Genomic DNA, 22,131 nt, shown 5'->3' on the forward strand with positions numbered 1-22,131 from the left:
AAGACGCCACTATTTGGACACATGTAAAACAAAAGTAAAAAAAAAAACTTGCTAGTATGTTTTATTTAGATTTTCATAAATAACCTTATGATTTTGCTAATAAGACTATTGGATATTAATTTCTTTGTTCTAAGAGACAAATTAGATAAAACCTACCAAGCTAGTTTACCGTTCTCTGCACTACGTTTGTAAAATAAATGGTTTGTAAGTGGGAGCGAACCCTAGGCTCGTTCCGCAGTTTGGGACCAACCGGGGAACTATCCGTGTAGTAGGAATGAACCATATAGTAGGATGGTGTAAATACCAGGTAAACTGGAATGGACATTACCCTCAGAACAATGCGAACGGGATGAAGGAATTGGACAAGAGGCCCCTTTATATGGGAGATAACTACTAATTATATTGGGTTTTAATGTTTCTCTTCACTGTTTTTTACAGCTATCGTAATTTAATGTGAATATCGACAATCCCCTATCCAGAGCAAATCTAAGGTTGATACTTACTTACTTGACTTACTGGTCCGGCAGGTGGTCCAGCGTAGAAAGAGAAGCCAATCGTCGCCTTCAGTCCAAACGGTCCTGAACTAGCATGAACCTTCGTCTAGGATACTACCGATCACTGACAGGAATTGACCAAGTCTGTACTTCCATCTAGACCGAGGCCTTCAACGCGGGTGCCTCCAGCCGTGTGTTGAGTAATCAAAAATAAAGGCAATTCTGGCTGGCATTTCTGCTGGCGTGCGGGCTAGGTGGCCGAACCACCAAAGAGTTCGTGTGTCTGGGTGGCTAGTGACAGTAGTTGGGTGTTGGAGACGAACTCATGCCGCTTAATCCCTTTGATTCGTCTGAGAAACTTGGTTTGAGCTACGTTTATAGTATTTTGGTCCGAAACGGCAGTAGGACAGGTCTCAGCACCGTAGAGAAGAAATCAGTTTACAGTATAAGTGTACGGTTTATAGAATCAATAAGTTTATACCCAAAAGGCAAACTGTTCACAATTTTGATTTTTCCATATGAAATATAAATTGAGAATGGTTTAACTATATTGTCTGAATTTAGATGTTAATACTTAATCTATTGATATTTAGTGTCTTAAAACTTCGGAAAGATAAAGCCAGCAGACATAATAATATAATATTTTATTGGTATATTAAGAAATTGACGGAAAGTAGTCTGTCTGGACTTGTCCAAGTTTACGGAGAGAGCGGGGGGATTGTTCGTGGGGGGGGGGGGCATTTACAGAAAGGAATCAGCCGGACACCGTTTTATGGATATATGTAACACATTTTGTGAAGTAATATTTTTAGTGAGTTTTAATTTCAACTTCACTCTTCATTTTAATCAGGAAAAACTTTGTTTTGAAAATTAAGCATCATGAAAAATACAATTATTTTGATGTATATATTGTTATTTAAAATTCTGTTTTTACGTTCATTTACACGATTCGTTCTTCCTTTACTGTTCGATACCACATACTGTTTGACTTAGATGAAGACATGGTCAAATCTCCAGCACTTTTATTAGCGGGGGGGCAAGAGGGGTCCATATCCAGACAGTCAAGGTGCATGGGATATAAATTTTCTCCACATTATTGGGGGGCAACTGCCCCCCTTGCCCCTCCTCCCCAAACGACGCCCCTGGATCAAGACATGGTATAAGAAAAGAGAAAATGATTATTAAATCAAAATATTTGCCTATATCGTTTATTCTATCGTTTCTATATGTAATTCGTTTCTATAATTCAAGTTCATATAAATATTTTCGAACTTCCATTTTTTTTTTAACTTTTGCCAATTCAAAATGTGACTTGTTTGTCCAAAGTTTGACCTTAAATTATGAATATGCTGTCGAATTGGCTATGATACGGTCACGTCACCTGTAGCAGTAAATGTCAGCCAAAATACGAAAAGCACTGGGAATGTTTTTGGAACATAACTGTCCATTTGATCAGGTCCGTGACATATTTTTTTAGCGATGTTCCAAAAGTGTCAGTTTATATTAGGTATTATAAAAGAAAGGATTAGTTCAGAGAGATTATTCTGTAAGATTCTGAATTCAATGCTTTTCCGGTGGCGAACAGCAAACATTTTTTTTATACTTTATTTACAGATTATTTTAGTGCACTTCTGTGTAATCAACTTTTAGATATTGGCATAGGTCGAAATTTTTTTTATCATGATCCTTATAGACCGAAACTTTTTAGTCCTATTACAACTTGCATCAAAGATTACGGGTAGTGTATTAGAATAGGAACTGGCGCCAGTGTCGACAAAAACTATTAACACCATCTAGCGCTTGGCGACGCTTGGTATTCTTTCAGTGTAATAATAAGAATAATTAATTTAAATAGGTTAATTGGTAAAATTAAGGTAGTAATAAGCGTCAGATCTCAGTTCCTGATAGAAAACGATTACAAAGCTAGAATTAGTACCAACTGTCACCAAACGCTAGATGGCGTTAAAAGTTTTTTTTTGTCGACTCTAGCAACAGTTCTCACTCTTATAAGTTACCCATACTCTTCAACTCGTGTCTTAAATTTCTTTGTTTTGTTTCGTATGTCCTTTCTACTCCCCAAAATAAGTTGAAAGCATGCAAATTATGGATATTGCTCCATTTAATGAAAAACTTCATTTTTCGTGTGATCAAATGTTACGGGAGATAATTTTCAACTCAAAAATTGTTTTGAAAGAGATTTGTAGCTTAAAAATAAATTAGAGTTCTTTGGAGCATCTGCGAAAATATTAGAAAAATGTAATTTTTATTTAAAAGGACAGTGAGAATGCAAAGAAAATTATTAGAGAGTTTATCTATATAGTGCAAAGCAGAGCGGGGGAGGGCAAAATCCAATTGGCACTTAGTTCGGAAAATAATAAATCTCCATTGAAAACTTAGATTTAGAAGCACAAAGCTTTGTGATACACAAAGGTTTATATTTGTGATACATTTTAGCAAGCCAATCATATTACTCCTTACGTATTGTGTGTTTTAATGTGTTGGTTTTATGTTGTGGGTTTTAGCTAGCCGATCAAGTTGCTCCTTACATATTGTATGTTTTTATATGCTGTTTTAACACGTTTTATGTTGAGTGTAGATATGTGTTTTAGTAAGCTAATCACATTACTTATTATATGTTGTGTGCTTTTATGTGGTGTTTTTATGTTCTGAGCTGTTTTATGTTGTGTGTTTCGTCTGTTGTGTTTTCTGTTGAGAGTTTCTAAATATTTTTACGTTGTGTGTTGATGCGTATTTTAGCAAGATATGTATCACAAATAAGAAAGGAAACAAGTCTGTATAAATTGCTACGAATGCTTGTTAATAACTTTATAGTCGGTGAAGGACTTAAAGGTCAAAATAAAGTCTTGGCATAATGTATTTCTACAATAGGTGTTTATCTTCTTTAAAAGGATATTTAAAGCTATCATAGCTACAGCGACAACTGCAACCTATTAAAGAAGGAACCACGGCCCTAATAACTGAAAATTAAAAGCACATTAAAAAAACTGGCTTGTGAGAAATAATTGACGTTTGTAGCCGACTCAGGAATGCTAACTATTATTTCAATTAGTTTTAATTTGAGGCAGCTATTTCACTAGGAGCGGGCTAAAAGTCTAAAAAACAAAATCCGGTTGAGATATGAGCAGAGCAGTCATGGGACGTTAAATCTGAGCAATTGACCATTCTTCAAAGATAAATTTTAATAGAAAGGTGTACACATTGCATTTAAATTGCAACAAGAACTTAAATCTTTAGGGTTCGAGTTCAAAGCACCAATTTAGCCCGTGGCTAACACCTTCTGAAATCCCTCTCCCTCACTACCACTTCTTTGGTCAAATGGGAGATAAGATGCAACTTCTTTAAACCTGAACCATGATAGGTTTTCAGTCTTTACGAATGGAGAGTAAAAAGGAGGTATGTGCAAACATGGTTTGAAGACAAGATACGCTCTGATTTAGGTAAACAAGAATAATCTAAGCTACAGACTGACCTGATACCATATCGAGCCAAATTCAAACTATAGGATTCTGCAGATTTGTCGCTGACGGATTTGGTGCAAAAACAATCTGAATAGGGGACGGGGGGAGCTTTGGGTTGTATCCTGTTTGAAACCCTACTTCGATTCATCCCTGACCCCCCAAAGTTTGTCTCCTGCTCGTAAGTAGGTTGGAAAAAATGCAGGCGTCCTCACCAAAAATATTTATCCTCAAAACCTAAGAAATATTTATCCGACTCGTAAATGGGCCTTCAAATCCAAGTAAAAAAAAGCTTGTTTGAGACATTTAGATAAATTTTATTGGAGGTTTAAAACCCTTCTTCTTCATTCTTTTGGTAAGCCCTGACCCCCCACTCTCGAACAAAATTTCTAGATACTGTTCTAAAGACCAGACATTTAAAAAACTTACTTAGCTCGATCCTTGTAATTTCGGTGAAATACTACCAAAACAATCAAGTGGACTTAGCTCAAAACCAAGCTAAGCCAAGTCGTACACTACCTTGGCGTAAACAAGGCCAATAATTGAACTTATTTTGAAGTGGAATCCCGTAAAGATTTTCAAACACAAGACAGATCAATAGCCCCTCTAACACAACCTTCCGTCGCTCTCCATGCTAACAGTAGTAGAAAGGTTGTTATGTTTATTTTGTTTTTTGTTTTGTTCTTAATTTGTAGAAATAGATAACTCAAGGGGACCAATAGTTGCTTCAACCCCTCGCGCAACTCTATCGCTAATTCTTCAATATACGGATTGGCGTGTTACACCTTTTCGAACTAGCATTGTACAGGTTTTTCAGTCTATATCACAAACCCATTTATATATATATATATATATATACTTTCTTTTTATTCGGCATTTCTCCCGTTAGGAAACTTCAGATTGTCCCAGAACAGTGAATCTTAATCTTGTTGAAGTCCCTACCAGTTTCATATGCGCGTTCACAAAACCCTTCTTAATTAAAAAAATAAAGCATATTTTTTTTAAATTTAAAACATATGTAGCTTATGTATTTATGCATAGTTGCACAAAATAAAACAAATTGAAACAAAAAATTAACAAACAAACTCGTTAAAGAAAAAAAATCATCACAGCCTGATTTTCAAGCAAAAAAAAAATTATAAATATTTAATATTTACTACAAGTTAGCGGTGTTACCTTTGAGAGACTAATTCAGAAATACGCAGTTCTATCTTGGCAAGTGTCACTATTTTGTCATTTTTGCCACAAAGCGTGTTCCTTTTCTTTGTTTATATGTCCAGCATCGTCGAACAGGATTGCCTGCTAAGATTTGTTGTAAAAAATGGTACCAAACCCTCCAGAGCTTTCATAGAAATAACAGGGTACCTAACTATTTGTCGGAACAAAATCTAGAGAGCGTTGTTGTTCTAAAAAGTTTCTATTGGCCCCTGGCTTGACTGAACTTCAATGATATCATCGAGATATTCATCATTGACATCTGCTGTCTCAATACTAAACGTGAACGGATTTCTCATCCAAGCTGGATATTATTTTCTTGGCGAGAAACTGTTCATGTTCATCTAAATGCTTTGCAATTGCTCATTTCAATTACGAAAATGTCTCCGATTCCAAATATATCTTCCTTCTTACTCACAGAGTCATCTAGCAGGGGAGAGTTTGTGAAATTATCGTTTTCTGTTCGCCGTTTCTATAATAGTAGCTTTTCTTTAAAACCCTTAAGGTTTTCTCCCGCTTTGATTTGTTCGACTCCATTGCCCTGCATTTGTCTATTGGGACAATTGAGAACTGTAAAGATAAAACTCAATTTTGCTTAAAGAGAATGAAATCCAAATTGGTACAGCAATCTCTATGAAAATGTTGCTGCTCTTTCATAAACAGGGTTAGTTCTACACGCGCATTGCAAAAACAAGATCAGCACCATCCCTCAGGATAATCACCGAATTTTTGAATGGTATAGACGAACCTTGAATTCCGATTCCTTTTGTTTACACAGATCCAAGAAGATGTGGTGCTTCAGAGTATTTTTTTTGCACATAGTTCACACATTCTTCTACAATTCACTTTTGCCAGTTTTGGAGACAAGATTTTTGTTGCCAACGTTTGTCTGTTTACATTACCTTTCACTAGTGCAGAACAAAAGAAGATATTCATCCCAGCATTACTGGTGCTCCGTCTCTACAAACTGCAGAAATTACATCCTACAAAATATTGCTGCCTTTGAAGAAGTCATTCACAAAATCCTCTAGATAGGCTGCCTTAGCAGCATGGGCATAGGGAAGGGGGTCAGGGGGGGGGGGGGGGGTCGGGGGGGCAGCTGCCCCCCCCTAGAACTTCAAATTTACGATAGATATTAGTGAGAACTTTTCGTATGTTGGAATTTTTTGTTTGATGTTACCTGGTAGATGGTTAAAAAAGCTGGAAATAAACAGAAATTTCGAAGTATCGTTTGCGATATCAACATTTACGTTTCGATCTTCAATATTGATTTTCGGTCCGATATATAGATAGGAGACTGGCCCACGATCGGCTGATTTTGACTTGTTTAATTCTCCATGAATTGGTTCAAGCGATAAGAAGTTGCTGAGCATGTCAAAGCAAAAGTAACTCATTCAATACCATCCTTGAAAAAGACAATTAGAAATACTCCACCATTTTTTCACTTGGATGCCTCTCTATCCAAGTGGTCAAGAGTGCCAAACCTGGGCCATCCCGGCACTGGTTCATTCGTCTCTGCCTTACGTTTGGCCGCCGGACAAAAGAAAAAGAAAAGTGACCAGGGGAACGTTAAAGCTTGTTTTTCGGCTACAAAATTAAGAAAGAATATGGTCAGCATAAGAAACTACAAAATGAATTTCATTAAGGTTTAAAAAAAACTAAAGAGCATTAATTTCAAATCATACATTGACTGATCAACACCAAAAGTAAACTGCTCCACTAATCTTGGTGTTCTACCTTTAGTGGAGGCAGTTTTATTTCAACTTCTGTCTTTAAGACACTATCCATCTCGTCAATTAGCGCAAAGTCGCTTACTCCAGTCTTCTTCCAAAAGAGGACCTTAAGTTCTTCAGTTGCTATTTTTGATAATGATAACATTGTGAACAGAATTCCCTTTCTTGCTCTTCAGCTCAATCAGAATGTAATCACCAGCCTTGACTTTCTCAGTGTCAAATTAGAAATTGCTGGTAGGGGGCTTGTCTTCAATGTCTATGCTGGGATCTGAAGAGTTGTTGTATACAGGATCATCTACGTCAGAATCGTCACTCTAACTGTAACTCTTGTTGCCAGAGACACGCATTTTGCTTTTTAGTCTTTTCACTTGTCTGACTTTCTTCCGTTCTAGGACTAGGGCTTTTTTGGCAGATACAGCTTTTATCCTAGTAGTACTGCATTCTTTCATAGGGGTGTCAGTGAGCACTTCTGAGTTTTTCATATTTTTTTCCTGTTGATTTTTTGGGTTTGACTTGATTAATAAAATGCTGCAAGTACAGCAAAGAATGAGAGGCAGTCATCCAGTCAGAAGTATTTTCTGAGCTGATCATGATGGTTCCTGGTAAAGCTCCCCTGAGTAAAATTTCCGGACACTGTTTTTGTGAGGAAATAAGTAGAGGAGGGACTGTGTTCCCAACACATTAACAGCAGCAAAAATCGTGGTCAACTGACCTCTTTCTGCTGACATGACCTTCCCTACTCACTTCTGGTCTCGCTGCGCAATGGTTTTACCAGGCTTGTGGATTTTTTCAGACCTGAATCGTCAAAACTTCCAATGTCTTGTGGTCTGAACATGTGTTTACGTAGGCTTCAATCCAGGTTGTTAAAGAAAGCTCCTACACTGTGACAGTTGAAAGCAGTTGTCCGTCATAGGCTTGTACTTATTGGCGTTCTTACTGATAGAGTTTTAAGTCAATCCATAAAACCACGGTACCAATCTTTACCTGTAATTCCTCCACTGTTTCCACTGCCTTTGCAGTTTCGTTATCCGGTAGTTTTATGCTCTTAATAATGGCATAAGTGTATGCAAATTTACACGCTTCTAGGGGAATACAGTCGAAAGCATATCAGCTATCGTTTTCAAGTAAGTTTTTTGTCTTTTTGCTTGTTCCTCTGTAAATATTGATCACGGGTTGTAACAGGGTGTAAGGAAATTCAGGTCCAGACTTCTTAGAGGGATATTCAGCTTCTCAACTTTTTTTATGTAGTCTTGCAGCGTTCCTCTAGGGACACCCATGGTACTTCCAGGGAATCCAACTGAATTCTTGTAGAATAAGACAGAAAAAACTACTATTTTATTTTCTTCTGTATAATAGCCACCTTTATATCTTTTCTCTTCTGTTTTACTTTTAATCATTTTATCTTTAATGAAATTTAACAGAAAAAAAAAGAACTTCAGTTCATCTACTGTTATGAGAAGATTAAAAAACGCCAGAAATAACACAGTTTTGGGTATTAAGCTTGCCTTCAACCTTTAAATATGCTGTTTACACAGCTTTAACAAGCATAACCCACTTTTGGACACCTTGGTACGGCATGCCGAATTTACCCTGGGTATTGTGGCCGAACATGGGAGTTCACTTTCCCATAGGATGAAAAAATACTAACAGCAAACTGGTGAAGATGGCACGTCTCGGAAGCTGCCAAAAACAGGCAAATAATAGGAGAATACAATGTGAGTTTACAACGCGAGTTTTCTAGTATTCGTAATTAGGCGTAGGCTTTCATAAAAAATTGAACAAAATTCCAGAGTTAATCACCATAAAACCTGATTCAATCTGAAATTTTTGGTTAAAGTATTAATTAAGGTCAGACTTTTAAAAAAAATACACTGTAATTTGTCAGAGCGTTTATAATCTACCAGAAGCCCCATAGGTTTTTGTATTGAAACTGTTTGCTTTGGCTAGACGTGGGCCGGTCTCCCCTATACCAATTTTGATATTTAATTTTGCCCAACTGTAAACTTTTGAGTTGAATTCTTAGAAGAAGCTGTTATCTAACCATAATGTGATTTGTGTCAAATCGCTTTTGTGGTGTTTATGTTTTCTGGAAATTGGAAATAGGATAGTGGGTCTCTTATGTTATACTGTTGCAGGAAAAGTAGAACAGGGAAAATGTTAAAGGCCGAGTTTTAGTGAAACATAGAATGACTAGTTTCTAAAGACCTACTCAAAGGACCTCGGGAAGTATTAGTAAGATCCCTCCCCCCTCCATCGGCTGCCCCCCCCCTACACAAGATGCTGCCTACGCCCATGCTTAGCAGTTGTTGGAAGGGGCTAACAGAATAGAAATTCTTCCTTTATCGCGTCGTCTTTCACACAGTGTAAGAATACTTTTACATAGTTCCCTAGTCTTGTCAAGCTGAAGGCTGAATTTTGCCGGGCTTGAAATAAGATCTGCAACTATTTGAGTCAAGGTGTCTTTGCTCATGTCCTCTTTTCTGTCGATGATGGCTTCATCTGAAAAAAAAAAGGATTTGGAACAGCTTAACTTCAGCCGTTTTTCACAGCATGATATTTGCCATCTTCAACTTCAATACAGCTGGTTTTCTGGTTTTTTTTTTTTTTACCAATGGTGTGTGGTTTTCCTTGCTTTGCGATCAGGTAAGCAACTTCGTACGACTGTGTGGTAATAGGTATGCTGATGGATACTATACCAAGAATAGGCAGAGTAGCATTTCATCGAGTTTTCTCTCTTTTCAACTTGGATTCAGCGAGTGTTATGTTCTCATATTTTCCATCTCCATGGAGCTTAAGGAAGTGTCCTTTTAGTTTTGCCAGTACTAGACTAGAATTGCTCAAATTGACATCGCAGTAGTCAATGACGAGAGACTATATCGCAATAGTTCAGCGGGGCTTCTTCGCAACCAAACGTTGCATCGGACGAAGATTGTAGGAAGAACCATAAGAGTAAATTCATATCGACAATCATTCTTTTTCTTGGTATTATTTCTAAATCCACCGTGTTACATTTAGTCGCAAGCTGATGACTCTGGCTCAGGGAATAAAATTGGACGGCAAAAAATCCAAAACTATCCCTCCTCAGACTTTTAAAATGTATGTTCTTGCATCTTCTTTTTTTATTGTATTCTCAAATTGATACCCTCTCCCTCTACATTTTCATGAATTGGCACTCCTGCTGTATTCCTTACTTGAATAAAAATAGCTAGCCTGGTTCACAACTACAAGAATGGTGTGTTTTGTCATGAGACTTAAAATTACATAAGAAGTTCTGGAAAGAAAATACACGAAATAAGATTCATAGAAACTGTAAAAAACTTAAGAGCTAGGGACTTGCAAATAAAAGTGCATGGAGGAGAGGATATTTATGTTGTTTACAGTTTAATTTAAGTTAATGTGTTAATGATTCAAATACACTGTTTCTTTTTACAACCAAATGCATTACAATAAGCGTTTATTCTTTGCAAGAATTTGTAGATAATTATCAAAAACTTTACTTTGAAACTTTGAGGATAGCAAATTCAGAATTGAGGGAAAGTTTTAAAAAGTTAAACAAATTTCAAATCGAAAGCGTTATAGTACAAATTGGGTTTGTTTGTAAGAAATGCGTATATCGCAACAGTCCAGAGAGAGATTACAGCTTGTAAATGTGTGGTTAAAACAGTGGATTCAATTCACAGAAAAATTAGGAGGTGGGAGGGGGGGACAAATATATATCCCAAAATCTAAGTGAGAAGTCCCCCCTGACCAATTGACGTCCCCTGGGTTAAACCTTACCCCAGTTACAGGCTCCACTTTCAAGTTTCTTTTTACGGGAACCCTTTTGATATCATACAGACTCAATCATTATTTGTGATTGTCGTTTATTAGAAGTCATTTGAAACTTTTAGATATTCTTAGTAATAACAATAGAACGCAGACCTTTCTTTTGATTGAAAATTCTTTTCCAAAATACTATCAGCATCACACAACAGGAGCATAATTTTTTAAGGGCAGGGACTGCCCCACAGCTAATGCGCAACCAAATTCCTGAGATCTGAAAGTTTCCATTACAGATCTTGGTTTCTCCCCCCTAGACCTGCCCCCCCCCCCAGCTGAAATTAATTTGCTTCAAAAATTTTGTCAAAGCTAAGATAAGCCTATATAATTCAAACATGCACTGAAGCTGGTCAGTTTTCTTTAATATACCTTCAACTTTATGGTACTATATGGCTCATTTTTCTGTTTTCACTGTCATTTTCACATGATTTGGGGAAATTGGCTCCAACCTTTCCCCTTTTCCCCCAGGATTTTGACGGAATTACGCCACTATCACACAAGCGTGTTAAATAGTTTAAATTTTTGACGCTGCGGATTACGGGTAGACTCAATGCAGACTCTACTAAAAATTAGGTTCCTACACCTTTTCAAAAAGTCAGATAGCATGATTAGGGTTGCCATCGGTGACACTTTAGTGTCACTTTTGACACTTTTTTTTTAAAAATGGCACTTTTTGGGACACCTGACACTATTAGGACACTTTTTAGCAAAAGTGGCACTTTTTTTGCTAAGTAGCACTATTTTACAAAAAAAAAAGAATTTTTTCAGACAAAAAACCGGAAGGAAAACTGTCAATGTAGATATGCATCGATATCCTTTTTCTGTCAGTTAAGAATCTTATCTTAACTCCGCGCTCGGCAATTATTGGATGCAAGAATCTTTCTGTGCGGTGAAAAACATAAACATGTTTGTCTCTATCTGTGTGTGAGAAATTTTTATATTCTTATTCTTATCTTATTCTTATTCTGATAAGCGAAGATCATCTAGTGATCTTCGGGTACGAAATACTTCGTAATGGAGGGGACAGAGATAGACATTTAACTGCAATGTGATGGAGAAGCCTTCAAATGTTTTCAGTTGTTTAGTTCAATTATTTTCTGTTGTTGAAATAATTTGTAAGCTCATAGACGATAAGTCAGTCAAGCAGCTCGCAATTCTTGAGTGGGTCCGAATTTAATTTTTATGTTTTATTAGTTGAGTGTTGACCACAATTCAAAGAAGAAAACAGCAAGAAAAGCTAAGAGTGTATTTTTGCGCCACTATGTTAATAGCTGTTACTATTTTAACCAGTCACTGAGCCAGTAACTGGTTAACTTTACGCGTCTTTTCATCGATTTCCGTGACTGGAGCTCTTGAATCCCAGTGACTGAAAAGCTCACTGGTGACATTACACAACGACTCAGCAACGCAAAAACATCCACTGAGCTCACTGATGTCCCACAAGAATATTTAGTGACCTCTTCAGTGATTGGGCCAGTGACGCAAAAATGCGCTCTAACATTTCCGTTAATATTTTTCTTTGAACTCTTGGCAATGGACAAATGAATATTCATACATAATCATCATACTAAAAACAAAATTGATACCAAAACTTCCATTATCTTTAATCCTATCCAATCATTGGCAAAATCACAATCTAATTTCACTTTTTTTTCTTACTTAAACTTTTGAATTTGGACGACTTCCTCATTTTAGTTATTATATTCCCACTAATATTTGATTGTTAATGTGCTTTCGCGCTGATACATTAAATGCTCGTTTTTTTTATTATAAAGGTGCTTTCATATTGATACTTAAAATGCTAGTTGACTGTTCCTATGCCCTAGTCCCTGGTGACATCGCAAAGAAAAATTTACTGGGAGTGGTGAGAGTTCTCGTGAAACTTATAATATTCAGGTTGTGATAAACAGATTACATTATATAGCTGTCTTATAGTTTTTCACTAGTTTTTGACAACTTAGAGACGAAAGTACTCTGTGGGACGAGTTCCCATTTTATACAGTAAGCACCATTTGTGTTTTAGTGGGTTTTTAAGAGGGGGGCTGGAAAGTTGACAAGAGTGGAAGTGCTGCGCAAAGCCGGAAATCAGCACTGACTAAGTAAAATCAAAATTTCTTTTTGATAGTTGATAGATGCCATTAGATCCGAAATTTCATGTTGGAGAAGTTAAAGATGTGGGAAACCACGCGGGGATGATCCCAAGTGGATTGGCCAATATTTTAATTTAAAAAGCTTGTTGATATGAGCGCGAGCGACGCGAAGCGTCGCAAGCGGCAAATTTTTGGAAAATGACACTTTTTACACAAAATTGACACTATTTGGCCACCCAAAGTGGCACCAAAAAAACCGGCCGAGTGGAAACCCTGAACGTAATAGCGATTGTAAATAAAAAAAACAAATACTTATAAAGCATTAGGTAATTTTAAGAAAAGTTAGCCTATTTAGACCAAGTAATATGATATCCTTTAGTATTGTGTCATGATATAATCATTGTTAATCAAACATGAGATATTTTCTAAATCTCGGCATATTGTTAGAACCAGGACAATGTGGCTAAGCCTAGATTAAGCTAGCCTAAGTCACTAGCCGATCCAGATGGGAGAGCCCACCCCTCCCTAATGTAGTGGTGGATTTGGGGCAGTTAAATATAATATTCCTTTTTTGTAGAGGGTGAACAGCTTTTTATTATTTTTATGGCAGGGTGTTTTTTTTTTGGCTAGGCCTAGCCTGCTATTTTTTTATACTAATATTTTTAGATTATTTTAATCTTAACAGATTTAGTAGAACTTTAGGTAAATTTTTGGCAGTTCATATTATTGACTTATGAATAAAGTAAACCTACTACTCAATAATGCCTTTTTTTATGCTCTTTCCAAATATAACAATCATTTTTGTTGGAGATGAATTTTACCCCCACCACTATATATACAAATTCAGGGTATATATTTGCACATTAGGGGGTGGTGGTAAAGTTTATTTCTGATGCAAATGAGAGGTAAGTAAAAAACTTTACCCCCCCCCCCCCGAATGTGCAAATATATACTCTGAATTGATAAATACAGGGTGGGGTGAAATTCATTTCCAACAAAAATGACTATTATATTGGTAAAGAGCATAAAAAAAGGCATTGAGAATTATGTTCACTTTATTTGTAAGCCAATAATATGAACTGTCAAAAATTTACCTAACTTTAACCTTCACCAGATTTAAGATTAAATTTACAACTATTTCCACTATCTATCTACAACATACAATATTAGATAAATTTTTGTTGTTCATATTATTGACTTAGCCTATGAATAAAGTAAAGATACCATTTGATGCCTTTTTTTATGCTCTTTCCAAATATAATCATCATTTTTATCAGAAATGTATTGGTAAATTTTTGTTGTTCATATTATTGACTTACAAATAATGTAAAAATACCACCCAGTGGCTTTTTTATGCTCTTTACAAATATAATAATTATTTTTGTCAGAGAGGAATTTTACCCCCAATTTTGTTTCTGTTGTAAATGAAAGGTAATTTTAACCCCCCTCCCCCCTAATGTGCAAATATATACCCTGAATTGGTATATATAAGGGAGGGGTTTAAATTCATTTACAACAAAAATGACTATTATATTTGGAAAAAGCATAAAAAAGGCATCAAGTGGTATGTTTACTTTATTCATAAGTCAATAATATGAACAACCAAAAATTTTCCCAACATTAGAGATTCCTTTTAAATTACTGAATTTTTTTTTTCAGAGCAACCTATTATGTGCCCCCAGTAGATTTTTGACAGTTCATATTATTGACTTACAAATAAAGTAAACACACCACTTGATGCCTTTTTTCTTATGCTCATTACAAATATAATAATTATTTTTGTTGAAAATGAATTTTACCCCCACCCTTATATATATCAATTCAGAGTATATATTTGCACCTTAGGAGGGGGGGGGGGTAAAGTATGCAAATGAGAGGTAAGTTTAAACTTTACCCCTACCCCCCCCCCGAGTGTGCAAATATATACCCTGAATTGGTATATATTGGGGTGGGGGTAAAATTCATTTCTGACCAAAATGATTATTATATTTGTAATGAGCATAAAAAAGACATTGAGTGGTATGTTTACTTTATTTGTAAGTCAATAATATGAACTGCCAAAAATTTACCATGCCCCCCTGCTAAAAAAAAAAAAAAAAAAAATCTGGATCTGCCCCTGGCCTAAGTCCCAAAGCCTTGACTAGGATCCAATGACCTGGATGGCCATCTCTGAGGTAATTCTAAGAAAGATTCAGATAACTGAGATTAGGTTCAGTAAAATGAGAATAGTTTCCTTTCAATATAGGCAACTGGATCCCCAATTAACCTATAGCCTAGGTAATTGAGCAATTGCCATCTGTGGTTTCATATATTTATATAGAATGCTGGTAAAATTCTAGTTTAGCTACTTTTTGCTATCTTGGATAGGGGTTAGGTTAGGAAAATTAAAATTTCAGTAATGAATCCAGGACCAAAAAGATACTCTAGGAAGGTACTGCCAAGCTTCTATGTTAACCCTCTTCTGAATTCTATGTCTTTGAAATTTGCATAGGCTACTTGACAGGTCTCTTTGACAAAGCAACATTTTATCTTAATTTTCAGTTATCAGTTTCTTCTTCTCTGGTTTTAGTTCTAACAATGCAATTCCTGTTAATTGAGTAGAATTTTAAACCATATCAATGGGTATTTTCTAAACTTAGGAAATGTGTTTGCAAATCTTTGAAACCTCATTAATTGAGATTTAGCAAAGTGGTGAAGCTGAAAACAGCTTTGTTGTACCTTGTTTAAGAAGAAGATCTATTTTGCAAGGTTTGACTTTTATAATGCAAAAATTTTAAAGGACATCCAAGGTCAGGCCCTCTAGAGGGAGAAGGAGTGGAGGTAGATACTTCAAAATACCTTCCCAGGACATACTTTGGTTTGTAGACCCATCCCTGAAAGTTTCACTTTCCTAACCTAACCTCTTTCCAATATAGCAAAAAGTAGCCAAACTAAAATTTTACCTAGAACACTGATAAGATCCAAAATCTGTAGACTTTATGGGCTAGGCCATAGTAACACTCTTCTATGGGCTCTTAAAAAAATAAAAACTATAATAGTAAAAAACTAGAACAGCAAGACCCCCATTAGACTAGGCCACTTGGTAAATATGTCCAAGATTCCATAACTGCTACAGGGACAAGGTGAACACTTTATTTCTTTTTTATGCTCTTTCCAAATATACTAATAATCAATTCACTTGCAAATGCACCCCCCCCCCCTGATGTGATGTATAGCCTATAGTTCAAGGAATACAAAAACTAAACAATAAAATTTTGGAGAAGAAATCAAGTAATGTGTTCACCTTGTCTCTTTGTCAGTTCTTGGAATCTTGTATATATTTACCAGCTGCTAAAATAGTGTATGATCTTAAATGAATACTAGCTATTGTTGCTAGCCTATGAATCCCTGGGTAACAGTGGATATTTGCAGCTCTATAAAAAGAAACTTGTTAATGTTTTCTTTCATCCCTGTCTGCTAAAAGAAGCTGCTTGTGAAATTGCCCCTGCACTAACTATACTTTTTCAATATTTCCTTTAAAGTCCCCTCCCAATAAAAACTAGCCTATATCATGCCTGTCTTTAAAAAAGGAGATCCAAAGCAGAAAATTATAGACCTATAAGCCTCATGTCTGCTGTTGCAAAAGTCCTTGAGAGGATTGTTAATGATGTGCTTCTTCAACACCTTGTTATTAATGAGATTATTTCCAATAGGCAGCATGGCTTTCTCCCTGAAAAATCTGTAGAAACTAACTTTCTCAAAATTAATAAACAACTCACTCAGTTACTGGACAAAGACCTTCTTGTTTGCTGTTTTTCATTTTGTGATGCATTGTATTGCTGTGGCAATTGACCCTCTAAAGGTAAAAGGGAGTATATACCTTAATTAATTAATTACCTTAATTTGCACTTTGGAGCAAAATTAAGGTCCATACTGGATCTGTTGTGCTCTGGGTCAATGATGGCAAAATTTCATCACTGTGTTAGGACCCAGTGACACACCATAAGAGAGGTCTGCTGGAGAGATGTAATTTAAGCCCAAAGCAGCATCAGCCTCCAAGGAAGACACACATTATGATGAAGTTGGCATCAGTCAGTAGTTGAGTGGGATGGACAGTCCCACAGATATTTCCATGGCTTGTCATTCCATTCCTTGTCCAGTCTGGACTTGAAGGATGCAGCCGTGGGTGCAGTCGCCGTTTCAGCTTGAAGGCTATTCCAATTGTTGACAACACGCTTGGAGGTGGTACCTTGTCGAAAGCCTTGGCTAAGTCCAGTAAAATCAGGTCCACAGAGATTCCTTTCTCCAGGTGATCTGTTATGATGCTGTATGTCTCAAGGAGATTGGTCTCAACCAATTTTCCTGGCTGAAAGCCATGCTCGTTGGGGGAAAGTACATTATTGGTATGGAGATGTGTCAGAATCTCACCATTCACAATCTGCTCAAGGGTTTTTGCCACTGCTGAGGTCAAACTGATGGGTCTGTAGTTTTTGGCTTTGGGGCAGTCACCTTTCTTGAGTATTGGGGTGACATGGGTCAGCTTCCAGTCTATGGGTACCTTTTTCGAGTCAAGCAACAGTTGGAATATTTTGCATAGTGGTTGTGCAATTTCTTTGGCAAGCTCCTTCAGTAGTCCTGGGTGCAAGCTATCAGGACTGGCAGACTTGTTGACGTCTAGTGCTTCAAGTCGCTTTTGGATGACAGGGGGGAGAGTAGAATAGGTGGTATCAGGTTAGGGATGTAGTATGATGGGCTTTGAGGAAGAGGGCCATCTGGCTCATTGGTGAAAGCCCACGCAAACTGCCTGTTGAGGAGTTTGGCAATATACATTTTTCATTATTGCAAGAAAACCCTCTTCAAAGTTTTTCAAGTTTTGCAGCACTTTTCCCCACCAATTGTGCAACACTGGACACAGGATTTAAGTGAAAAGTTGTTAGATTGGTCTTATGCAGTATTCCTTCCAATTATGTAAATAAAATAAATGCCAAAGCTTGCTGACATTGCTAAATGATGTGTATGCATTTTTATCACTGGCATGTTTCTTGTTCTTGCATGAACCCATCTCAGGTAAAACACATATATCCACAAATAAGCATTTTTCCATAGGAACAAAATATATAGATTCAGTTATTTATTCAGAATCGTCTTCAAAACACAAAAATAGAAGGTACTTGTATGATAAAACCACTACTGCTCAAGTTGTTCATTCATTGATGCATTATTGCTGATAATGAAATTGCTGAAATTGCTGATGCCTCGAACCACCAGTTTACATCAGTCTTCACACCCGCAGACAAAGCCCCCCTGCCAACCCCACCATGCTACAAAATCACCACTCAAATGTCACCCATAAGAGTGGATCAGGCTGAGCTTAAATCTTGGCTTAAAAAGCTTAATCCAAATACGTCTGTTGGGCCTGATGGCATACATCCACGACTCTTAAAGGAAGCTCATTCCCAACTAGCAATACCCCTCTCAAGACTCTTCCAGCAATCTATTGACACTAAAGTCATACCAATGGACTGGAAAGTAGCCCATATCTCGCCAATACATAAAGGAGGAGACAAGAGCAAAGCTTACAGTTATCGGCCAATCAGTATTACGTCTGCTGTTGGGAAAATCCTAGAAGGTATTGTCAACACTGCTGTTCTTAGACATTTGATCACAAATAACCTTCTATCGAAACAACAACATGGTTTCCGACCAGGGAGATCAGTCGAAACCAATCTGATTGACTCGTATAATTACATAACTGAGCTCCTCGACCAAGGTCTCCCAGTGGATATGGTCTTGCTAGACTTTGCTAAAGCCTTCGATAAAGTCTGCCATCAAAGGCTTCATTTGAAACTGAAGGCAATTGGAATTAAAGAGGGAGTGGTGGACTGGATCACGTCTTTCCTAAGGGGAAGAAAGCAGCAGGTCAGAGTTTTTGGTGAAGGTGGCAGAGCTTACTACTCCGAAATAGCTGAGGTCTTAAGCGGGGTTCCTCAAGGAACAGTTTTGGGACCTACACTCTTCAATGTATATATTAATGACGCTCCAAGAACCATTACATGCAAGCTTAGCCTGTACGCCGACGACTCGAAGCTCATTGGTCCTGTCGGAACTCAGCAAGGTGTGACCTCAATACAGTCAGATCTTGACAGCTTTGGCAAATGGGCCAAGACATGGAGGCTCGAGTTTAATGTCGAAAAGTGCAAGGTTCTCCATTTTGGAAGAAATAACCCATGATGGCAATACTCGATGTCAGCAAATGCCGGTGTGAGACAGCCACTCTCTGAGAGCCCCTCTGAAAGAGATCTGGGGGTCGTTGTAGACAAAGACCTTAATTTCAACTGCCACACCCGAGCTGCAGTAGCAAAGGCAAACCAAACTCTTGGTCTCATCAAACGTACAATGACAAGTAGATCCCTTGCAATAATCACAAAACTTTACAAGAGCCTGGTGAGACCAAGATTAGAATTTGGAATGTGTGTCACCACGCCAATTAATAAAACAGACCAGATGGCTCTCGATTCTGTCCAAAGACGGGCGTCAAAATGCGTAAAGAGGCTCAGAGACAAAGAGTATGCATGCCGACTGCAGAGCCTCAAGCTACCAACTCTGACATACTGTCAGCGAAGAGGTGATATGATAATGACCTACAAACTGCTCAAGTCTGACGACAAGGACCTCTTTCAGCCTGCCCAGTTGTCAAGAACCAGGGGTCATTCAGCGAAGCTTTTTTAGAAGCGTGCTAATACAAGGAAGAGTAACCATTTCTTCTCCAACCGCATCATAAGCCTCTGGAACGATCTGAGCAAAACGACAGTGAGTTCACCATCCGTTGACAGTTTCAAAGCCAATCTTGATAAGGAATGGGAAACTAAACTATGGCTAATGCAATGGGATGAAGCTGATGTCCCGCGGCCCTATCATCACTAACTGGCGTACACTGGACTTGTCCATATTGCTAGCAAGTGCGATTTAAGGTAATTTAAGGTAATTATAGGACCACTTTTTTTTCATTAATGTCTTTCAGCTTTGTATGAGACAAGACAAAGATAAGTGACAGAATAGATAGGAAAATATATAAGTTGGGCTATGTATTTGCACATTAGGGGGGGGGGTAAAATATTTGGACAGTGTGAAGTTAGAAAGCAAAAGTATTATATTTTTATCTTACTTTGATATATTTCATTAGGATTGAGTATCAGAGAAACATATTAGAAGAATATTAGGTAGTGGGTATTTCATACAAGTACCAAATAGAATAATTAGAAGCCAGTAAGCCACATTCTAGTAAGTCAACAGAATGAGTACCAGATGGCATGTCTTTCCAAAAATTTCTGCAGTTCTGAGGCATGAATGGGATTTTACCAAAATCTCATCTTATTTGTTAGGCTTCACCCCTCTCACTCGGTTTACCTTTTCAGCCAGAGGATACTTGCCCTCTTTGATCACTTTTTCAGCACAAAACCTAACAACTTCTCCTGGCTATCTGGTGAGGTCTTGTACAACAGAGGTGATTTACCATGCTCAAGTATCACTTGCGAAAATTGTTCAATTTTGACTCCAATGTTTTCAGACAGTTTATGGTAATGAACTGTAAGTAAGGAGCAATGCAGCTCAATAGTAACCAAAGCTCTAAGAAATAGTCTTGATAACAATAAATACATCAAAAGGATTGAATGTTGATGCTTATTCAAAATATATAAAATTCATGAAGTTTAATGTTAGCCATCAAAAGTTTCAAGCCTGAGAAAATTTGCCCAATTCTTGATAAAAAGGGAAAATATCCCTAAAAGTTCAAGTGATCATATTGAAAATCACACCATCAGTTTCAACATATTGGAGAAACCTATTGTAGAGGTTTCAAGCTCCTGTATACAAAAATGTGGAATTTCAATTTTTTTTTTTTTTCCCCAGGGGTGATTGTATTAATCCTAGAAGATCGGGAGAGTGGTCATTTGCTCAACATTGCTGAAAGGTCTAACTATGACTTTGAGGATGGCTTGACCCCCTACAGCCCCCAATGGGAAGGCTGCAGGCTATGAAATTTGCCCATTGTTTACATATAGTATTGGCTATTGGGAAAATACAGATATTTTCTTATTTTTGGGTGGGGAGTACGTGGTAAGATTTTTCCGTGGAGGGGGGGGGGGGCCAGATTTCCTGGAATTATTTAAAAAACATCAGAAACTAAATTAAAAAAAGTTTTTTCCTTGTTCTTATGCTAAAGTTTTTTTTACAACTTTTAAAACAGCTTATTATTATAATTAAACGGCCCTTGTGTTTCAGGAGCCATTCTTAAGTAATTGGAGCAAAATGTCAAACTTTAGCATAAAGAGCAAGGTATTGAGAAGGGAGCAACCCTCCTCATATATGTTATAATTTCTGTTTGTTTTAAGTTTCAATGTTGGTTCTTACTTTCGGCTACAAAACTTGTTTTTTTTTTTAAATTTAATTCATCATCAGGGATGGAGATTTGGTGGAGCTTCACTGTTAAAAATTATATAAGCACATTCTCACAGTTTTGCTATGCTTCATGCTTTTTTTTAAATCCAATTGCACTGGTCATCAAAGTCCAGAACATCACTATTTCAAAGCTTAGATTCTATGGATCCATGTACAGAGTCTTCAGCCATATAGGTGTGATCCTTCACTAGACATTTGATGACAATGCTATCAGGTGCATTTTCCAAATTCACAAGTATCATAAACTTACTGTAAAGGGCCCAATTTTTATTCTGCACAAATTGGGATTCTGCATTGTTGCTTCAAAGGGAGCAAAGCTTTTATTGATAAGAGACAAGGTGCAACAAGAAAAGGCTTCTTTTCTGCTATGCCTGATTTACAACAAAAGCACCTTCTGCAAATCCAAAATGTAGACCTTTGTCTCTGTTTTGGTTTTGTCTTTTTGAATTTCTCATCTCACAGCCTCAACTAGAGCTTTGTGTAGTCTTCCTTTTCTGTATTAAATGCAAGATTTTTCTCAGCCTTGTCCTGTAAAAGAACACAAATATTGCACCTATTGCTCTTAGGTAAACAGAGGGATATATTGTTCTCCTTCAACATTCTTGTCTAAAACTCTTCTGATATCTGAATGGTGGGATATTTAAGCTGAAAATCATCTGTCATGATCAAAATGCTAAGATCCCTTGGAAGGTACATACAAGTGATGGTAGTTTGGTATAGATGGGTTGAAACTTTCTATAAGGTTTCCATCTCTTGTCTGTCAATATTGTTTCCAGGTATCCTGTACTTATGACCACAATAATCTGTCACCATTGCCCCTAGTTCATTATGTGCAATGTATTTTCTTATGGAGAAAATGATAGAATCT

General features: G+C 37.1%; 1 protein-coding gene across 2 annotated transcripts in view; it reads left to right on the top strand.

Moving 5' to 3' along the window:
- Positions 1-2,020: 2,020 nt before the first annotated feature.
- LOC148944216 (uncharacterized) overlaps positions 2,021-22,131 on the top strand; it is a 190,716-nt gene continuing 170,605 nt past the window's right edge. The window contains exon 1 of one of the 2 annotated variants that reach the window (XM_089100613.1): positions 2,021-2,040. The gene's annotated coding sequence lies outside the window, so the exon portion shown is untranslated. Of the gene's footprint in view, positions 2,041-13,111; positions 13,154-22,131 lie in introns of those variants that run through there. The other variant, XM_089100612.1, reaches the window with a different exon arrangement.

This window comes from Artemia sp. Qi Xiang Cuo, chromosome 14, assembly GCF_049724085.1.
Source record: "Artemia sp. Qi Xiang Cuo chromosome 14, ASM4972408v1, whole genome shotgun sequence".
Classification (NCBI taxonomy): domain Eukaryota; kingdom Metazoa; phylum Arthropoda; class Branchiopoda; order Anostraca; family Artemiidae; genus Artemia; species Artemia sp. Qi Xiang Cuo.